This window comes from Oncorhynchus mykiss, chromosome 25 (assembly GCF_057628025.1).
Source record: "Oncorhynchus mykiss isolate SJ-2025 chromosome 25, ASM5762802v1, whole genome shotgun sequence".
Taxonomy (NCBI): Eukaryota; Metazoa; Chordata; class Actinopteri; order Salmoniformes; family Salmonidae; genus Oncorhynchus; species Oncorhynchus mykiss.
Genome location: NC_143046.1, coordinates 53,847,130 through 53,863,561, shown reverse-complemented (window position 1 = coordinate 53,863,561; position 16,432 = coordinate 53,847,130). Strand labels below are relative to the sequence as shown.

The 16,432-nt window shown below is 43.1% G+C and overlaps 1 pseudogene across 1 annotated transcript in view; it reads right to left on the bottom strand.

Annotated features, from left to right (window-relative positions):
- Positions 1–3,646: 3,646 nt before the first annotated feature.
- LOC110505295 (mitochondrial fission regulator 1-like) overlaps positions 3,647–16,432 on the bottom strand; it is a 25,516-nt pseudogene continuing 12,730 nt past the window's right edge. Inside the window, exons 6-8 of the transcript XR_016491547.1 lie at positions 7,250–7,266; positions 4,003–4,343; positions 3,647–3,769 (exon numbers count right to left, since the gene is read on the bottom strand). The product of XR_016491547.1 is annotated as a mitochondrial fission regulator 1-like (transcript). The remainder of the gene's footprint in view (positions 3,770–4,002; positions 4,344–7,249; positions 7,267–16,432) is intronic.

Below are 16,432 nucleotides of genomic sequence, written 5' to 3'. Positions count from 1 at the left end.
AGTGCCTACACACCCAAAAAACGAGAAAGGGGTTGCACATTATAATACAAAGAATGTGCTCTACCACTTTGTTACATATGCAAAAAATGTAAAACAATTTAATGATTTAATTCTTGATAAAGTATAACAATTCAGTCAATAGTGAATCTACACTGCAACCCAGTGGTGATCTAGTGTCACTTTTTGGGAATGCACAACTACCTAATGGTGGTAATTCTGGCCTGTTCTGTGTTTACAATCAAAATATAGCCAATCATACCATCAACTTTTGACACTATTTACAGCAATGACAACTTGTAAGGATTTAAATTACAGCATTGTGAAAGTCAGTAAGACTTTTAAAAGAATGGTCTGTTATCAAGCAGGAATTATAAAGAATGAGTCTGGAGTTTAACATGTCAGCCCATCTTTATTTAAGTTTAAACACAAAACAAACAAACACAGCTCTTTCTTCCATTTGGCAGCATACAGACACATGGCATGCATTTAATCAGAGACCATTAGATGGCATGGTCACTAGTTAGCCAAAACAAAAATGGTGACAAAGTAGAATACAAACACAAAGCTGGTGACTGAAATGTCAATAAAGATCCCTTTTTATCAATGAGAATGTGGTGCACCAAGAATAATGATAACTGCACTGATTCCGTTCCCATAAACTCTTGACGAGAAATGAGCAATGTCAAACCTTAAAAATAACTTTGTGAAATGCTCTGCTCAAAGCTTAGCTTTGTTGTCTCGATTTTGCACTCAAAAAAATGCCTATTTGGTGAGCCAGACACTGAAAATAACTCAGTAACAGAGCGGGGCAAATCCTTATCCACTTGATATATATACAATATATACAAAAGTATATGGACACCCCTTCAAATGAGTGGATTCGGCTATTTCAGCCACACCCGTTGCTGACAGGTGTATAAAATCGAGCAAACAGCCATGCAATCTCCATAGACAAACATTAGCCTTACTGAAGAGCCCAGTGACTTTCAACGTGCCACCGTCATAGGATGCCACCTTTTGAGAAAACCAGTTCATAAAATTCTGGTCCTGCTAGAGCTGCCCCAGTCAACTGTAAGTTCTGTTATTGTGAAGTGGAAACGTCTAGGAGCAACAATGACTCTACCTCAAAGTGGTAGGCCACACAAGTTCACAGAACGTGACCGCCGAGTACTGAAGCGCGTATCATCTACAAATCACCTGTCCTCAGTTGCAACACTCACTACCAAGTTCCAAACTTCCTCTGGAAGCAACATCAGCACAATAACATTGAGCTTCATTAAAATAGGTTTCCATGGCCAAGCACCAAGCACAAGCCTAAGATTACCATGCGCAATGCCAAGCGTCAGCTAGAGTGGTGGACTCTGGAGCAGTGGAAACGCGTTCTCTGGATCACGTTTCACCATCTGGCAGTCCGATTAAGGAATCTGGGTTTGGCAGATGCCAGGAGAAAACTAGCTGCCCGAATGCATAGTGCCAACTGTAAAGTTTGGTGGAGAATAATATGATTTTCATGGTTCGTACTAGTACCCTAAGCATGACATTGCCCCTATGCACAAAGCGAGGTCCATACAGAAATGGTTTGTTGAGATCGGTGTGGAAGAACTTGACTGGCCTGCACAGAGCCCTGACCTAAACCCCATCGAACACCTTTGGAATGAATTGGAATGCCGACTGCGAGCCAGGCCACATCAGTGCCCGACCTCACTAATGCTCGTGGCTGAATGGAAGCAAGTCCCCGCAGCAATATTCCAACATCTAGTGGAAAGCCTTCCCAGAAGAGTGGAGGCTGTTATAGCAGTAAAGTGGGGTCAAACCCATGATTTTGGAATGAGATGTTCAATGAGCAGGTGTCCACATACTTTTGAAAAGTGTACCTTTGTGGGACTTCCCTTTCACTGCAGGGAACTAGAGTTCCCCTTCCTAGACACAAGTTGCTATTCAAACATCTCAAAGAGTACAGTAATATAATTATCAAAAATCTTATCCTGATATAAGAGCTTAAAATAAGTGGAGAGCAGGATTTCTTCTGTGAAGGGGTAGGAGTTTTGTGACAAAGATTAAGAAATTACACCTCATTGGCTCCTGAAGCAGTCAGTCACTTGATTTATGCAAACGTCATCAAAAGTGTGGTGGATACATACAAGTTTATGGGGCTACAGAGGATGTAAATGGAGGAAAAAGCCAAAACAGTGGAAAGACAAATGGGGATGGGCTGATAAAAAAAAGCACACTAACCAATGAATTAAAAGAAAAACTGTCATATTGATAGAGGCAATAGGATTTGTAGTAAGGCGTGCACAGGATAATTTATTTTCAAAAGCCACACTAGTGACACTCATACTCATATCTTTAGTATATTGTGACAGCACACATGCACATTGTCTCCTACACCTAAGAGCCACAGATTCTGTAATAAAAAAAAAAAACTGGCAGTTTATCGCTGGTGTCTTAACAGGCAGATATAGCACAACAGCACACAAGGAAGGAGAACACATATTAAAATTTTACAGTAGATTTACAAGTCTTCCAAGCTGTCCTTGTATCAGACAAGTTCAAAGACCACACACATCATTATTATTTAGTCATGGCCGTCGACCGATTTCAAATTGGGATTTATTTCTCTGTATCATGTTGCACAGCGTCCATCAATCAAGCTAAATTCTGAGAGTTATTACCCTAAGGACAGCGATAACACTGGTAACACTGGTACAATGGGGTTATGAGTAGGTTAAGAGCTATGTGAAGAAGAATGGTTATTTGCAAACTTATGCTGTACACATTGACCATGACTAACAAACTTGAACAGATGTTTTGCTGTAAATGAACAAAGAATTGTGTAGGTATTGCAGTACTCTGTTACTTTCTGCAGTCTTATTTGTACATAAAACTTCAAGGACTATACAGAAATGAAAAGATAAAAAAATTACTATTCCACTCCAACAAATGCGTTCATCCACAACTCTTCTGTTGAAGCTTGTCGGGGAAAAAAGGGGGGAATGGTTTCTCTCATGGTACCAGGCAGGCACTATACCGAAGAGAAAAAAGTTACTAGGCAGCACTGGAGACAGTCTGATGGTGAGCAAGAGACATCAAAGTAGGTGAAATCTGAAGTGGAAGTTGTACAGCACCCACAAAATTAAGTTGCTATGACATTGCTTTTGAACCAATGGGATAAGAAATCCTCCTTTTGGGGAGGTGTGTGGGCCCAGATAGTGAGCGTACGGGGGAGTGTTGATTGAATAACAGGAGATGTCGTGCCTGGACATTGGGGTATGGTTTCAATTTGGTTTGGTTCAGACCGAATTGGCCTGCTGGGAGGTGGTTGCTTGTTTTTCCAGACATGTTGTTTAGCCATTGCCATGGTTGATGAGGTGCATCCGGGTCTCCATGGGGACTGGGTCCTTAGGCACAGGCCTGGCAACAGAAGGGAGAGACACGGAAACAATGAAACACAGTCCTCTGTAGACCAAGAGTAAAATCCTGGCATGCAACACACAGGAGTGTCCACTGGCAATTGACATTTTAAAAGTTAAGCTTGATAGATAAATGTTTATTTATGTTTCCGTATTGTGTATGAATGTCTGTCGACATGGACTACTTTCTATGTGGCCTGACTTACGTGGGTAGGTGGAGTTGGGTGGGTAGGTTACTTGAGTTTCTTCATCCCCACAATGTCTATCCTTCAGGATAAAGTTCTTCCTCAGGGCCTCTGAGATCAGCGAGGCAGTGTCTGACTCCCCCCATTAGGGAGGTGCAGCCTCTGTTATACCTGCATGGACACACACGTTAAAAGCATGGTCTGGTACAAAGACATAATCTGAAACGTATTACCTAATAATTGTTTCCTCTCGTAGATGTTTTACCTGTGGAAAACAGGATGACAGTCAGCTGCCAATGCATTATCACAGCCCTTCTGCTAACATGATATTTAGACAGTGTGTGTGTGTACTAATGGAGAGGGAGGCATTTTCCTCAGTGTCCTGACTCGCCCTTTAAACCTACCTGTCCCTGCTCATCTTCATGCGGTTCATGTCCTTCAGGATGTCCCTGACGTCGGCGAAGCTGGTGGACTTGGACAGCAACACCATGTCCTCCTCCGCCTCCTGGAAGTCCATGCTGGGACGGTCCAGGTCAAAGGTCGTCATGAAGGCCGACATGTTCGCAAGTGGCAGGGGGTCTGGCATCAGCTCCGATACAATGGACACCTCATCCTCCTCACCACGTCGCTGATGACGAAGGAGGCAGAGGCGGCGGGCTGGTAGGGCGCCATCTTGAAGGCCGCCATTGAAAAGCTCATGCTGGTGTCGTCGGGGGAGAGGGGGTCAGGTGTCAAGGGGTTTGAGCTTGAGTGGTGAAAACAGAGCAGAGCAGTGACAGGCAAGTTATTGAACTTGTCAGAGTTAATTTAGATAACATAATTTTCCCATTAATAAACCTCAGAATTGTGACAGACGGAGCCTTAAAAAAGGGACACAGATTGGCAATCAACTCGTCTCCTGCACTGTTGTCACATGCAATGTTCCCTCTAAGCTGCTCGCGGGCACGCAGTAGCCCCGAGACTGCCGCGCAGCTCTCACAGGACTGCCAAGCAGAAGAAATATCAGCCCACTGAGAGAAGCTTGAGATTGAACTTCACTTTCTAGAGTTTTCCCTGCAAGTTATTAGCCCAGTTATAGTTAATTTGTAGTCTGATTGCTTCCTACAAGAGCATAAAACGTGTACTTTTCTACACATCTTTGAAAAGTGAATCAGGTAAAGAGCTTTTTTTGGCTTAAAATAGGCAGTGTTGTATTTTGATGCAGGCTTGAATAAGCTAAGTAGCCAATAGGTAGAGGTGTAGGCTCATTTGTCTGATTCTCTGTAATAATGGTTTGGAAATAATAACGCATTTTATTTTGTAAAGTAGTTTCTTGCATCAAACGAAAACATTTGCAGTCACCTCCTTGTCTGAAGGACAAGTGGATAAACAGGTTAATTTCAAACCCTGCATTTGTATTTATTTTGTGTCATGGAATGTAGGCCTACCTTGAACACCACACATTGGCTGCTACTGTAGACTGAATGATAGAATATGTTAAAATGTTATGGGATACATTTTCTTTTTTTGATGGTAGGCCTACATTATTATTATTATTTAGATTTTTTAAAATGTAACCTTTATTTAACTAGGCAAGTCAGTTAAGAACACATTTTTATTTACAATGATGGCCTACCCCGGACGACGCTGGGCCAATTGTGTGCCGCCCTATGGGACTCCCAATCAACGCCGGATGTGATACAGCCTGGATTCGAACCAGTGAATGTAGTGACACCTCTTGCACTGAGATGAAGTGCCTCAAACTGCTGCGCCACTCGGGAGCCCAAATTATGATCAAATACACACACAAGCCTACTAAGCCACTTAAAACTGTAACTTAAAGTGGGTACAGCCTCAGTGTTCAGAGTAAACACACTGGAAGTTGCACAGTTTCACAACATTCAAGTTTGCGCTCAGCAGACCTGAAATGTGTTCAGTGGCAAATTTTGTTTTTGGTAACATAGTTAGTCTATTTTTAATACAATGTCCTTGATGAGTTTCTGAGGCATGGGTGGGTCAGTGTTTTTTCAGTTTCAATTCCAAAGCCCATCACTTTAAGAAGACAAGCCCTATGCTTGTCTAGGAAAAGCGCATTGGCTAGAGCATTTGAAACAGGTCATCATAATCTCTGCAACAATGACATGACTTTATGCCACAGAGTTCCTGTGCATATCCATGCAGAAAGACATACAATCTTAATGACCAATAGACAAGCCTACAAAAAAATATACACACAGTAACAAATAAAACAACATTTTATTGATCACATGCGCCAAATACAATATATGATGACCTTACCGTGAAATGCTTACTTACAAGCCCTTAACCAACAATGCAGTTCAAGAAATAGAGTTAAGAAAACAATTACAAAATAAATAAAAAATAACAATAAAAGAACAATAACGATGCTATATACAGGGGGTACCGGTACTTAGTCAATGTGTGGCGGTACAGGTTAGTCGAGGTCATTTGTACATGTAGTTAGGGGTAAATTGACTATGCATATATAATAAACAGCAAGCGTAAAAACAAAGGGGGGTCAATGTAAATAGTATGGGTGGCCATTTGATTCATTGTTCAGTCTTATGGCTTGGGGGTAGAAGCTGTTAGGTAGCCTTTTGGACCTAGACTTGGTACTCCGGGACCGCTTGCCCTGTGGTAGCAGAGAGAACAGTCTATGACTTGGGTGACTGGAGTCTTTGCCAATTTTTTGGGGCCTTCCTCTGACACCGCCTAGTGTATAGGTCCTGGATGGCAGGAAGCTTGGTCCCAGTGATGTACTGGGCTGTACGCACAATTTTCTGTAGCACCTTACAGTCGGATGCCGAGCAGTTGCTATACCAAGTGGTCAGGATGCTCTCGACGGTGCAGCTGTAGAACTTTGAGGATCTGGGTACCCATGCGAAATCTTTTCAGTCTCCTGAGGGGGAAAAGGTGTTGTGGTGCCTTCTTCACAACTGTCTTGGTGTGTTTGGACCATGATAGTTTGTTGTTGATGTGGACACCAAGGAACTTGAAACTCTCGACCCGCTCCACTACAGCTCCGTCGAATTGAATGGGGGCGTGTACGTCCCTACTTTTCCTGTAGTCCACGATTAGCTCCTTTGTCTTGCTCATGTTGAGGGAGAGGTTGTTGTCCTGGCACCACACTGCCAGGTCTCTGACATCCTCCCTAAAGGCTGCATAGCAGTTCAGACGTATTTTGTCCTCATCTTGTCGTGTCCTGTATATTTATATATTTACAACTTTTTTTCACATACATTTTATTTTTATTTTCCATCAACTCATCTTCAAAACTCTCTCCTGCAACCAGCCTCACCAATTTATATTTATAAAAAAGTATTATTTACCTCAGATCTGTAATCCTCCAAGAAGCTAGCCAGAAACTCCAAGAAGCTAGCCAGAAACTAACCAGAAGCTAGCCAGGAGCTAGCCCAGAAGCTAATCCAGAAGCTAATCAGAAGCTAGTTAGCTTCTTTACTGGCAAATCGTTAGTATTCAGCTAACCACGGTTTGTGGTCATCAGCTATCCTTTAGCTCGAAAATCTATCGAAAATCTATCGAAAATCTATCGCCAGTTTTGTACGGCGCAGCGCGGCTCGGAACCGAACATACCGGACCAATTTTTCTCTCCATGTCCCTGGATTTAAACTGCTCTCTGGACATTCATACCCGGATCTCACAGCTAGCTAGCTGCTATCCGTGTGACAGTCGGCTTTCGTCGATTCCGGAGCAAACATCGATTGTTCCGGTGCTAGCCAGCTCCGTCAATCACTCCTGAGTTCCATCATTCACTCCTGGGCTGCAGTCACCTATCCGGACCCGTTTTACTGCCTACGCGGAGCCCCACCGGGCCTTCACAACTGGACTGCCGACGTTATCTACCTGAAGGAGATCCGGCTGGCTCCTCCGTCGCGACGTTACCTGAACGCCCATCTGCGGCCCGCTAACCGTTAGCTGTCTTACCGGCTGCTATCTGAATAGACAATCGGACAATTTATTTATTTGTATTATTATTATGTTTTCTTCTCGGGCCTCTATAACTATATCTATTGTTCTTATTTTTGTTGTTGTTGTGTGATTTGGATTAATCCCCTCTACCACACGGAACCCCACTAATCTTCTGACCGAACGCAAGAGGTGGCTAACAACAGACCTCCATTCTATGCTAGCTTGCTACCGATGGCCTGGCTAGCTGTCTAAATCGCCGTGACCCTCAACCAACCTCTCCACTCACTGGACCCTTTTGATCACTCGACTAAGCATGCCTCTCCTTAATGTCAATATGTCTTGTCCATTGCTGTTCTGGTTAGTGTTTATTGGCATATTTCACTGTAGAGCCTCTAGTCCTGCTCACTATACCTTATCCAACCTATTAGTTCCACCACCCACACATGCAATGACATCTCCTGGTTTCAATGATGTTTTTAGAGACAATATCTCTCTCTTCATCACTCAATACCTAGGTTTACCTCCACTGTATTCACATCCTACCTTACCTTTGTCTGTACATTATACCTTGATGCTATTTTATCGCCCCCAGAAACCTCCTTTTACTCTCTGTTCCAGACGTTCTAGACGACCAATTCTTATTGCTTTTAGCCGCACCCTTATTCTACTCCTCCTATGTTCCTCTGGCGATGTAGAGGTGAATCCAGGCCCTGCAGTGCCTAGCTCCACTCCTATTCCCCAGGCGCTATCTTTTGACGACTTCTGTAACCGTAATAGCCTTGGTTTCATGCATGTTAACATTAGAAGCCTCCTCCCTAAGTTTGTTCTATTCACTGCTTTAGCACACTCTGCCAACCCGGATGTTCTAGCTGTGTCTGAATCCTGGCTTAGGAAGACCACCAAAAATTCAGACATTTTAATTCCAAACTACAACATTTTCAGACAAGATAGAACTGCCAAAGGGGGCGGTGTTGCAATCTACTGCAAAGATAGCCTGCAGAGTTCTGTCCTACTATCCAGGTCTGTACCCAAACATTTTGAACTTCTACTTTTAAAAATCCACCTCTCTAAAAACAAGTCTCTCACCGTTGCCGCCTGCTATAGACCACCCTCTGCCCCCAGCTGTGCTCTGGACACCATATGTGAACTGATTGCCCCCCATCTATCTTCAGAGCTCGTGCTGCTAGGCGACCTAAACTGGAACATGCTTAACACCCCAGCCATCCTACAATCTAAACTTGATGCCCTCAATCTCACACAAATTATCAATGAACCTACCAGGTACCTCCCCAAAGCCTTAAACACGGGCACCCTCATAGATATCATCCTAACCAACTTCCCCTCTAAATACACCTCTGCTGTCTTCAACCAAGATCTCAGCGATCACTGCCTCATTGCCTGCATCCGTAATGGGTCAGCGGTCAAACGACCTCCTCTCATCACTGTAAAACGCTCCCTGAAACACTTCAGCGAGCAGGCCTTTCTAATCAATCTGGCCGGGGTATCCTGGAAGGATATTGACCTCATCCCGTCAGTAGTGGATGCCTGGATATTTTTTTTAAATGCCTTCCTAACCATCTTAAATAAACATGCCCCATTCAAGAAATTTAGAACCAGGAACAGATATAGCCCTTGGTTCTCCCCAGACCTGACTGCCCTTAACCAACACAAAAACATCCTATGGCGTTCTGCATTAGCATCGAACAGCCCCCGTGATATGCAGCTGTTCAGGGAAGCTAGAAACCATTATACACAGGCAGTTAGAAAAGCCAAGGCTAGCTTTTTCAAGCAGAAATGTGCTTCTTGCAACACTAACTCAAAAAAGTTCTGGGACACTGTAAAGTCCATGGAGAATAAGAACACCTCCTCCCAGCTGCCCACTGCACTGAAGATAGGAAACACTGTCACCACTGATAAATCCACCATAATTGAACATTTCAATAAGCATTTTTCTACTGCTGGCCATGCTTTCCACCTGGCTACTCCTACCCCTGTCAACAGCACTGCACCCCCAACAGCAACTCGCCCAAGCCTTCCCCATTTCTCCTTCTCCCAAATCCATTCAGCTGATGTTCTGAAAGAGCTGCAAAATCTGGACCCCTACAAATCAGCCGGGCTAGACAATCTGGACCCTTTCTTTCTAAAATTATCTGCCGAAATTGTTGCCACCCCTATTACTAGCCTGTTCAACCTCTCTTTCGTGTCGTCTGAGATTCCCAAAGATTGGAAAGCAGCTGCGGTCATCCCCCTCTTCAAAGGGGGGGACACTCTTGACCCAAACTGCTACAGACCTATATCTATCCTACCATGCCTTTCTAAGGTCTTCGAAAGCCAAGTCAACAAACAGATTACCGACCATTTCGAATCTCACCATACCTTCTCTGCTATGCAATCTGGTTTCAGAGCTGGTCATGGGTGCACCTCAGCCACGCTCAAGGTCCTAAACGATATCTTAACCGCCATCGATAAGAAACATTACTGTGCAGCCGTATTCATTGATCTGGCCAAGGCTTTCGACTCTGTCAATCACCACATCCTCATCGGCAGACTCAACAGCCTTGGTTTCTCAAATGATTGCCTCGCCTGGTTCACCAACTACTTCTCTGATAGAGTTCAGTGTGTCAAATCGGAGGGTCTGTTGTCCGGACCTCTGGCAGTCTCTATGGGGGTGCCACAGGGTTCAATTCTTGGACCGACTCTCTTCTCTGTATACATCAATGAGGTCGGTGCTGGTGAGTCTCTGATCCACCTCTACGCAGACGACACCATTCTGTATACTTCCGGCCCTTCTTTGGACACTGTGTTAACAACCCTCCAGGCAAGCTTCAATGCCATACAACTCTCCTTCCGTGGCCTCCAATTGCTCTTAAATACAAGTAAAACTAAATGCATGCTCTTCAACCGATCGCTACCTGCACCTACCCGCCTGTCCAACATCACTACTCTGGACGGCTCTGACTTAGAATACGTGGACAACTACAAATACTTAGGTGTCTGGTTAGACTGTAAACTCTCCTTCCAGACCCATATCAAACATCTCCAATCCAAAGTTAAATCTAGAATTGGCTTCCTATTTCGCAACAAAGCATCCTTCACTCATGCTGCCAAACATACCCTTGTAAAACTGACCATCCTACCAATCCTCGACTTTGGCGATGTAATTTACAAAATAGCCTCCAATACCCTACTCAACAAATTGGATGCAGTCTATCACAGTGCAATCCGTTTTGTCACCAAAGCCCCATATACTACCCACCATTGCGACCTGTACGCTCTCGTTGGCTGGCCCTCGCTTCATACTCGTCGCCAAACCCACTGGCTCCATGTCATCTACAAGACCCTGCTAGGTAAAGTCCCCCCTTATCTCAGCTCGCTGGTCACCATAGCATCTCCCACCTGTAGCACACGCTCCAGCAGGTATATCTCTCTAGTCACCCCCAAAACCAATTCTTTCTTTGGCCGCCTCTCTTTCCAGTTCTCTGCTGCCAATGACTGGAACGAGCTACAAAAATCTCTGAAACTGGAAACACTTATCTCCCTCACTAGCTGCACCAACTGTCAGAGCAGCTCACAGATTACTGCACCTGTACATAGCCCACCTATAATTTAGCCCAAACAACTACCTCTTTCCCAACTGTATTTAATTAATTTCTTTATTTTGCTCCTTTGCACCCCATTATTTTTATTTCTACTTTGCACATTCTGCCATTGCAAAACTACCATTCCAGTGTTTTACTTGCTATATTGTATTTACCTTGCCACCATGGCCTTTTTTGCCTTTACCTCCCTTCTCACCTCATTTGCTCACATTGTATATAGACTTGTTTATACTGTATTATTGACTGTATGTTTGTTTTACTCCATGTGTAACTCTGTGTCGTTGTATCTGTCGAACTGCTTTGCTTTATCTTGGCCAGGTCGCAATTGTAAATGAGAACTTGTTCTCAACTTGCCTACCTGGTTAAATAAAGGTAAAATAAAAATAAATAAATAAAATATTGAAGGTGATGACACCTTAAAGCAGAAATCTGCAGGTCTTCGACCTATGCCGCCCCACTTCTTGTGTAGGGTTTTCACTTTGAACGAAAAAACAAGGGATTGAGCCCTGATCTGCCTTGGGCTCTCGCAGCTAGCAATGAGGAATCGGCCCAGAAGTAACCCTCTTACGGGGGGCCAAAAGGATGAGACAAGGACATCCCGGCCAGCCAAACACTCCCCTAACTCAGACAACGCTGGGCCAATTGTGCGTCACCTCATGGGTCTCCCGGGCGCCACCGGCACGGGTCTCGAACCAGCATCTGTAGCAACGCAGTTTGCCCTGCGATGCAGTGTCTTAGACTGCTGCACCACTCTGGAGGCTCAATCCAAAGTTTTTGATGCTTATCAATTAGAGGTCGGCCGATTAATTAGGGCCGATTTCAAGTTTTCATAACAATCGGAAATCGGTATTTTTGGACACCGATTTGGCCGATTTAAAAAAAAAGTTTTTTTACACCTTTATTTAATCTTTATTTAACTAGGCAAGTCAGTTAAGAACACATTCTTATTTTCAATGACGGCCTAGGAACGGTGGGTTAACTGCCTCGTTCAGGGGCAGAATGACAGATTTTTGCCTTGTCAGCTATCCAATCTTGCAACCTTACAGTTAACTAGTCCAACGCTATAACCACCTGCCTCTCGTTGCACTCCACAAGGAGACTGACTGCCTGTTACGCGAATGCAGTAAGCCAAGGTAAATTGCTAGCTAGCATTAAACTTATCTTACAAAAAACAATCAATCAATCATAATCACTAGTTAACTACACATGGTTGATGATATTACTAGTTTATTTAGCGCGTCTTGCATTGCATATAATCTGACTGAGCATACAAGCATACAAGTATCTGACTGAGCGGTGGTAGGCAGCAGCAGGCTCGTAAGCATTCATTCAAACAGCACTTTCGTGCATTTTGCCAGCAGCTCTTCGTTGTGCGTCAAGCATTGCGCTGTTTATGACTTCAAGTCTATCAACTCCCGAGATGAGGCTGGTGTAACCGATGTGAAATGGCTAGCTAGTTAGCGGGGTGCGCGCTAATAGCGTTTCAAATGTCACTCACTCTGAGACTTGGAGTGGTTGTTCCCCTTGCTCTGCATGGGTAACGCTGCTTCGAGGGTGGCTGTTCTCATTGTGTTCCTGGTTCGAGCCCAGGGAGCAGCGAGGAGAGGGACGGAAGCTATACTGTTACTCTGGCAATACTAAAGTGCCTATAAGAACATCCAATAGTCAAAGGTTAATGAAATACAAATGGTATAGAGGGAAATGGTCCTATAATTCCTATAATAACTACAACCTAAAACTTCTTACCTGGGAATATTGATCTGAGCAAGGAACTTAAACGTTAGCTTTCTTACATGGCACTTTTACTTTCTTCTCCAACACTTTGTTTTTGCATTATTTAAACCAAATTGAACATGTTTCGTTATTTATTTTAGGCTAAATTGATTTTATTGATGTATTATCTTAAGTTAAAATAAGTGTTCATTCAGCATTGTTGTAATTGTCATTATTACAAAAATAACAAAAATAAAAAATACAAAAAAAAATAGTCTGATTAATCGGTATCGGCTTTTTTTTGGGGTCCTCCAATAATCGGTATCGGCGTTGAAAAATCATAATCGGTCGACCTCTATTATCAATTGCCTTGCATTTGTATTCAAAGGAATCTAATAATAGCGTCATGCAGCTACACTGCATAAACCCCACAAGATGCCATACCTTCATTTAAACTAGCTAACTTTAGCTAGCTAAAGCTAGATATGCAAATTGCTAACATAACGTTAGTGTGTTTGGTTTGTAGATGATAATGCTACCTAGCTAGGTGGTCAAACACCAGTCTCAATGTCAAGAGTGAAGAGGCGAGTCCGGGATGCTGGCCTTCTAGGCAGAGTTGCAAAGAAAAAGCCATATTTCAGACTGGCCAATAAAAATAAAAGATTAAGGTAGACAAAAGAACACAGACACTGGACAGATGAACTCTGCCTAGAAGGCTAGCATCCCTGAGTCACCTCTTCACTGTGGATGTTGAGACTGGTGTTTTGCGGGCACTATTTAATGAAGCTGCCAGTGGAGGACTTGTGAGGCGTCTGTTTCTCAAACTAGACATTCTAATGTACTTGTCCTCTTGCTCAGTTGTGCACCGGGGCCTCCCACTCCTCTTTCTATTGTGGTTAGAGCCAGTTTGCGCTGTTCTGTGAAGGGAGTAGAAAACAGCGTTGTACGAGATCTTCAGTTTCTTGGCAATTTCTCACAAGGAACAGCCTTCATTTCTCAGAACAAGAATAGACTGATGAGTTTCAGAAGAAAGTCTTTGTTTCTGGCCATTTTGAGCCTGTAATCGATCCCACAAATGCTGATGCTCCAGATACTCAACTAGTCTAAAGAAGGCCAGTTGTATTGCTTCTTTAATCAGTACAACAGTTTACAGCTGTGCTAACATAATTGCAAAAGGGTTTCCTAATGATCAATTTGCCTTTTATAATGAGAAACTTGGATTAGCTAACACAACATGCCATTAGAACACAGGAGCGATAGTTGCTGATAATGGGCCTCTGTACGCCTATGTACAGTGCCTTGCGAAAGTATTCGGCCCCCTTGAACTTTGCGACCTTTTGCCACATTTCAGGCTTCAAACCAGCATCTGTAGCAACGCAGTTTGCCCTGCGATGCAGTGTCTTAGACTGCTGCACCACTCTGGAGGCTCAATCCAAAGTTTTTGATGCTTATCAATTAGAGGTCGGCCGATTAATTAGGGCCGATTTCAAGTTTTCATAACAATCGGAAATCGGTATTTTTGGACACCGATTTGGCCGATTTAAAAAAAAAGTTTTTTTACACCTTTATTTAATCTTTATTTAACTAGGCAAGTCAGTTAAGAACACATTCTTATTTTCAATGACGGCCTAGGAACGGTGGGTTAACTGCCTCGTTCAGGGGCAGAATGACAGATTTTTGCCTTGTCAGCTATCCAATCTTGCAACCTTACAGTTAACTAGTCCAACGCTATAACCACCTGCCTCTCGTTGCACTCCACAAGGAGACTGACTGCCTGTTACGCGAATGCAGTAAGCCAAGGTAAATTGCTAGCTAGCATTAAACTTATCTTACAAAAAACAATCAATCAATCATAATCACTAGTTAACTACACATGGTTGATGATATTACTAGTTTATTTAGCGCGTCTTGCATTGCATATAATCTGACTGAGCATACAAGCATACAAGTATCTGACTGAGCGGTGGTAGGCAGCAGCAGGCTCGTAAGCATTCATTCAAACAGCACTTTCGTGCATTTTGCCAGCAGCTCTTCGTTGTGCGTCAAGCATTGCGCTGTTTATGACTTCAAGTCTATCAACTCCCGAGATGAGGCTGGTGTAACCGATGTGAAATGGCTAGCTAGTTAGCGGGGTGCGCGCTAATAGCGTTTCAAATGTCACTCACTCTGAGACTTGGAGTGGTTGTTCCCCTTGCTCTGCATGGGTAACGCTGCTTCGAGGGTGGCTGTTCTCATTGTGTTCCTGGTTCGAGCCCAGGGAGCAGCGAGGAGAGGGACGGAAGCTATACTGTTACTCTGGCAATACTAAAGTGCCTATAAGAACATCCAATAGTCAAAGGTTAATGAAATACAAATGGTATAGAGGGAAATGGTCCTATAATTCCTATAATAACTACAACCTAAAACTTCTTACCTGGGAATATTGATCTGAGCAAGGAACTTAAACGTTAGCTTTCTTACATGGCACATATTGCACTTTTACTTTCTTCTCCAACACTTTGTTTTTGCATTATTTAAACCAAATTGAACATGTTTCGTTATTTATTTTAGGCTAAATTGATTTTATTGATGTATTATCTTAAGTTAAAATAAGTGTTCATTCAGCATTGTTGTAATTGTCATTATTACAAAAATAACAAAAATAAAAAATACAAAAAAAAATAGTCTGATTAATCGGTATCGGCTTTTTTTTGGGGTCCTCCAATAATCGGTATCGGCGTTGAAAAATCATAATCGGTCGACCTCTATTATCAATTGCCTTGCATTTGTATTCAAAGGAATCTAATAATAGCGTCATGCAGCTACACTGCATAAACCCCACAAGATGCCATACCTTCATTTAAACTAGCTAACTTTAGCTAGCTAAAGCTAGATATGCAAATTGCTAACATAACGTTAGTGTGTTTGGTTTGTAGATGATAATGCTACCTAGCTAGGTGGTCAAACACCAGTCTCAATGTCAAGAGTGAAGAGGCGAGTCCGGGATGCTGGCCTTCTAGGCAGAGTTGCAAAGAAAAAGCCATATTTCAGACTGGCCAATAAAAATAAAAGATTAAGGTAGACAAAAGAACACAGACACTGGACAGATGAACTCTGCCTAGAAGGCTAGCATCCCTGAGTCACCTCTTCACTGTGGATGTTGAGACTGGTGTTTTGCGGGCACTATTTAATGAAGCTGCCAGTGGAGGACTTGTGAGGCGTCTGTTTCTCAAACTAGACATTCTAATGTACTTGTCCTCTTGCTCAGTTGTGCACCGGGGCCTCCCACTCCTCTTTCTATTGTGGTTAGAGCCAGTTTGCGCTGTTCTGTGAAGGGAGTAGAAAACAGCGTTGTACGAGATCTTCAGTTTCTTGGCAATTTCTCACAAGGAACAGCCTTCATTTCTCAGAACAAGAATAGACTGATGAGTTTCAGAAGAAAGTCTTTGTTTCTGGCCATTTTGAGCCTGTAATCGATCCCACAAATGCTGATGCTCCAGATACTCAACTAGTCTAAAGAAGGCCAGTTGTATTGCTTCTTTAATCAGTACAACAGTTTACAGCTGTGCTAACATAATTGCAAAAGGGTTTCCTAATGATCAATTTGCCTTTT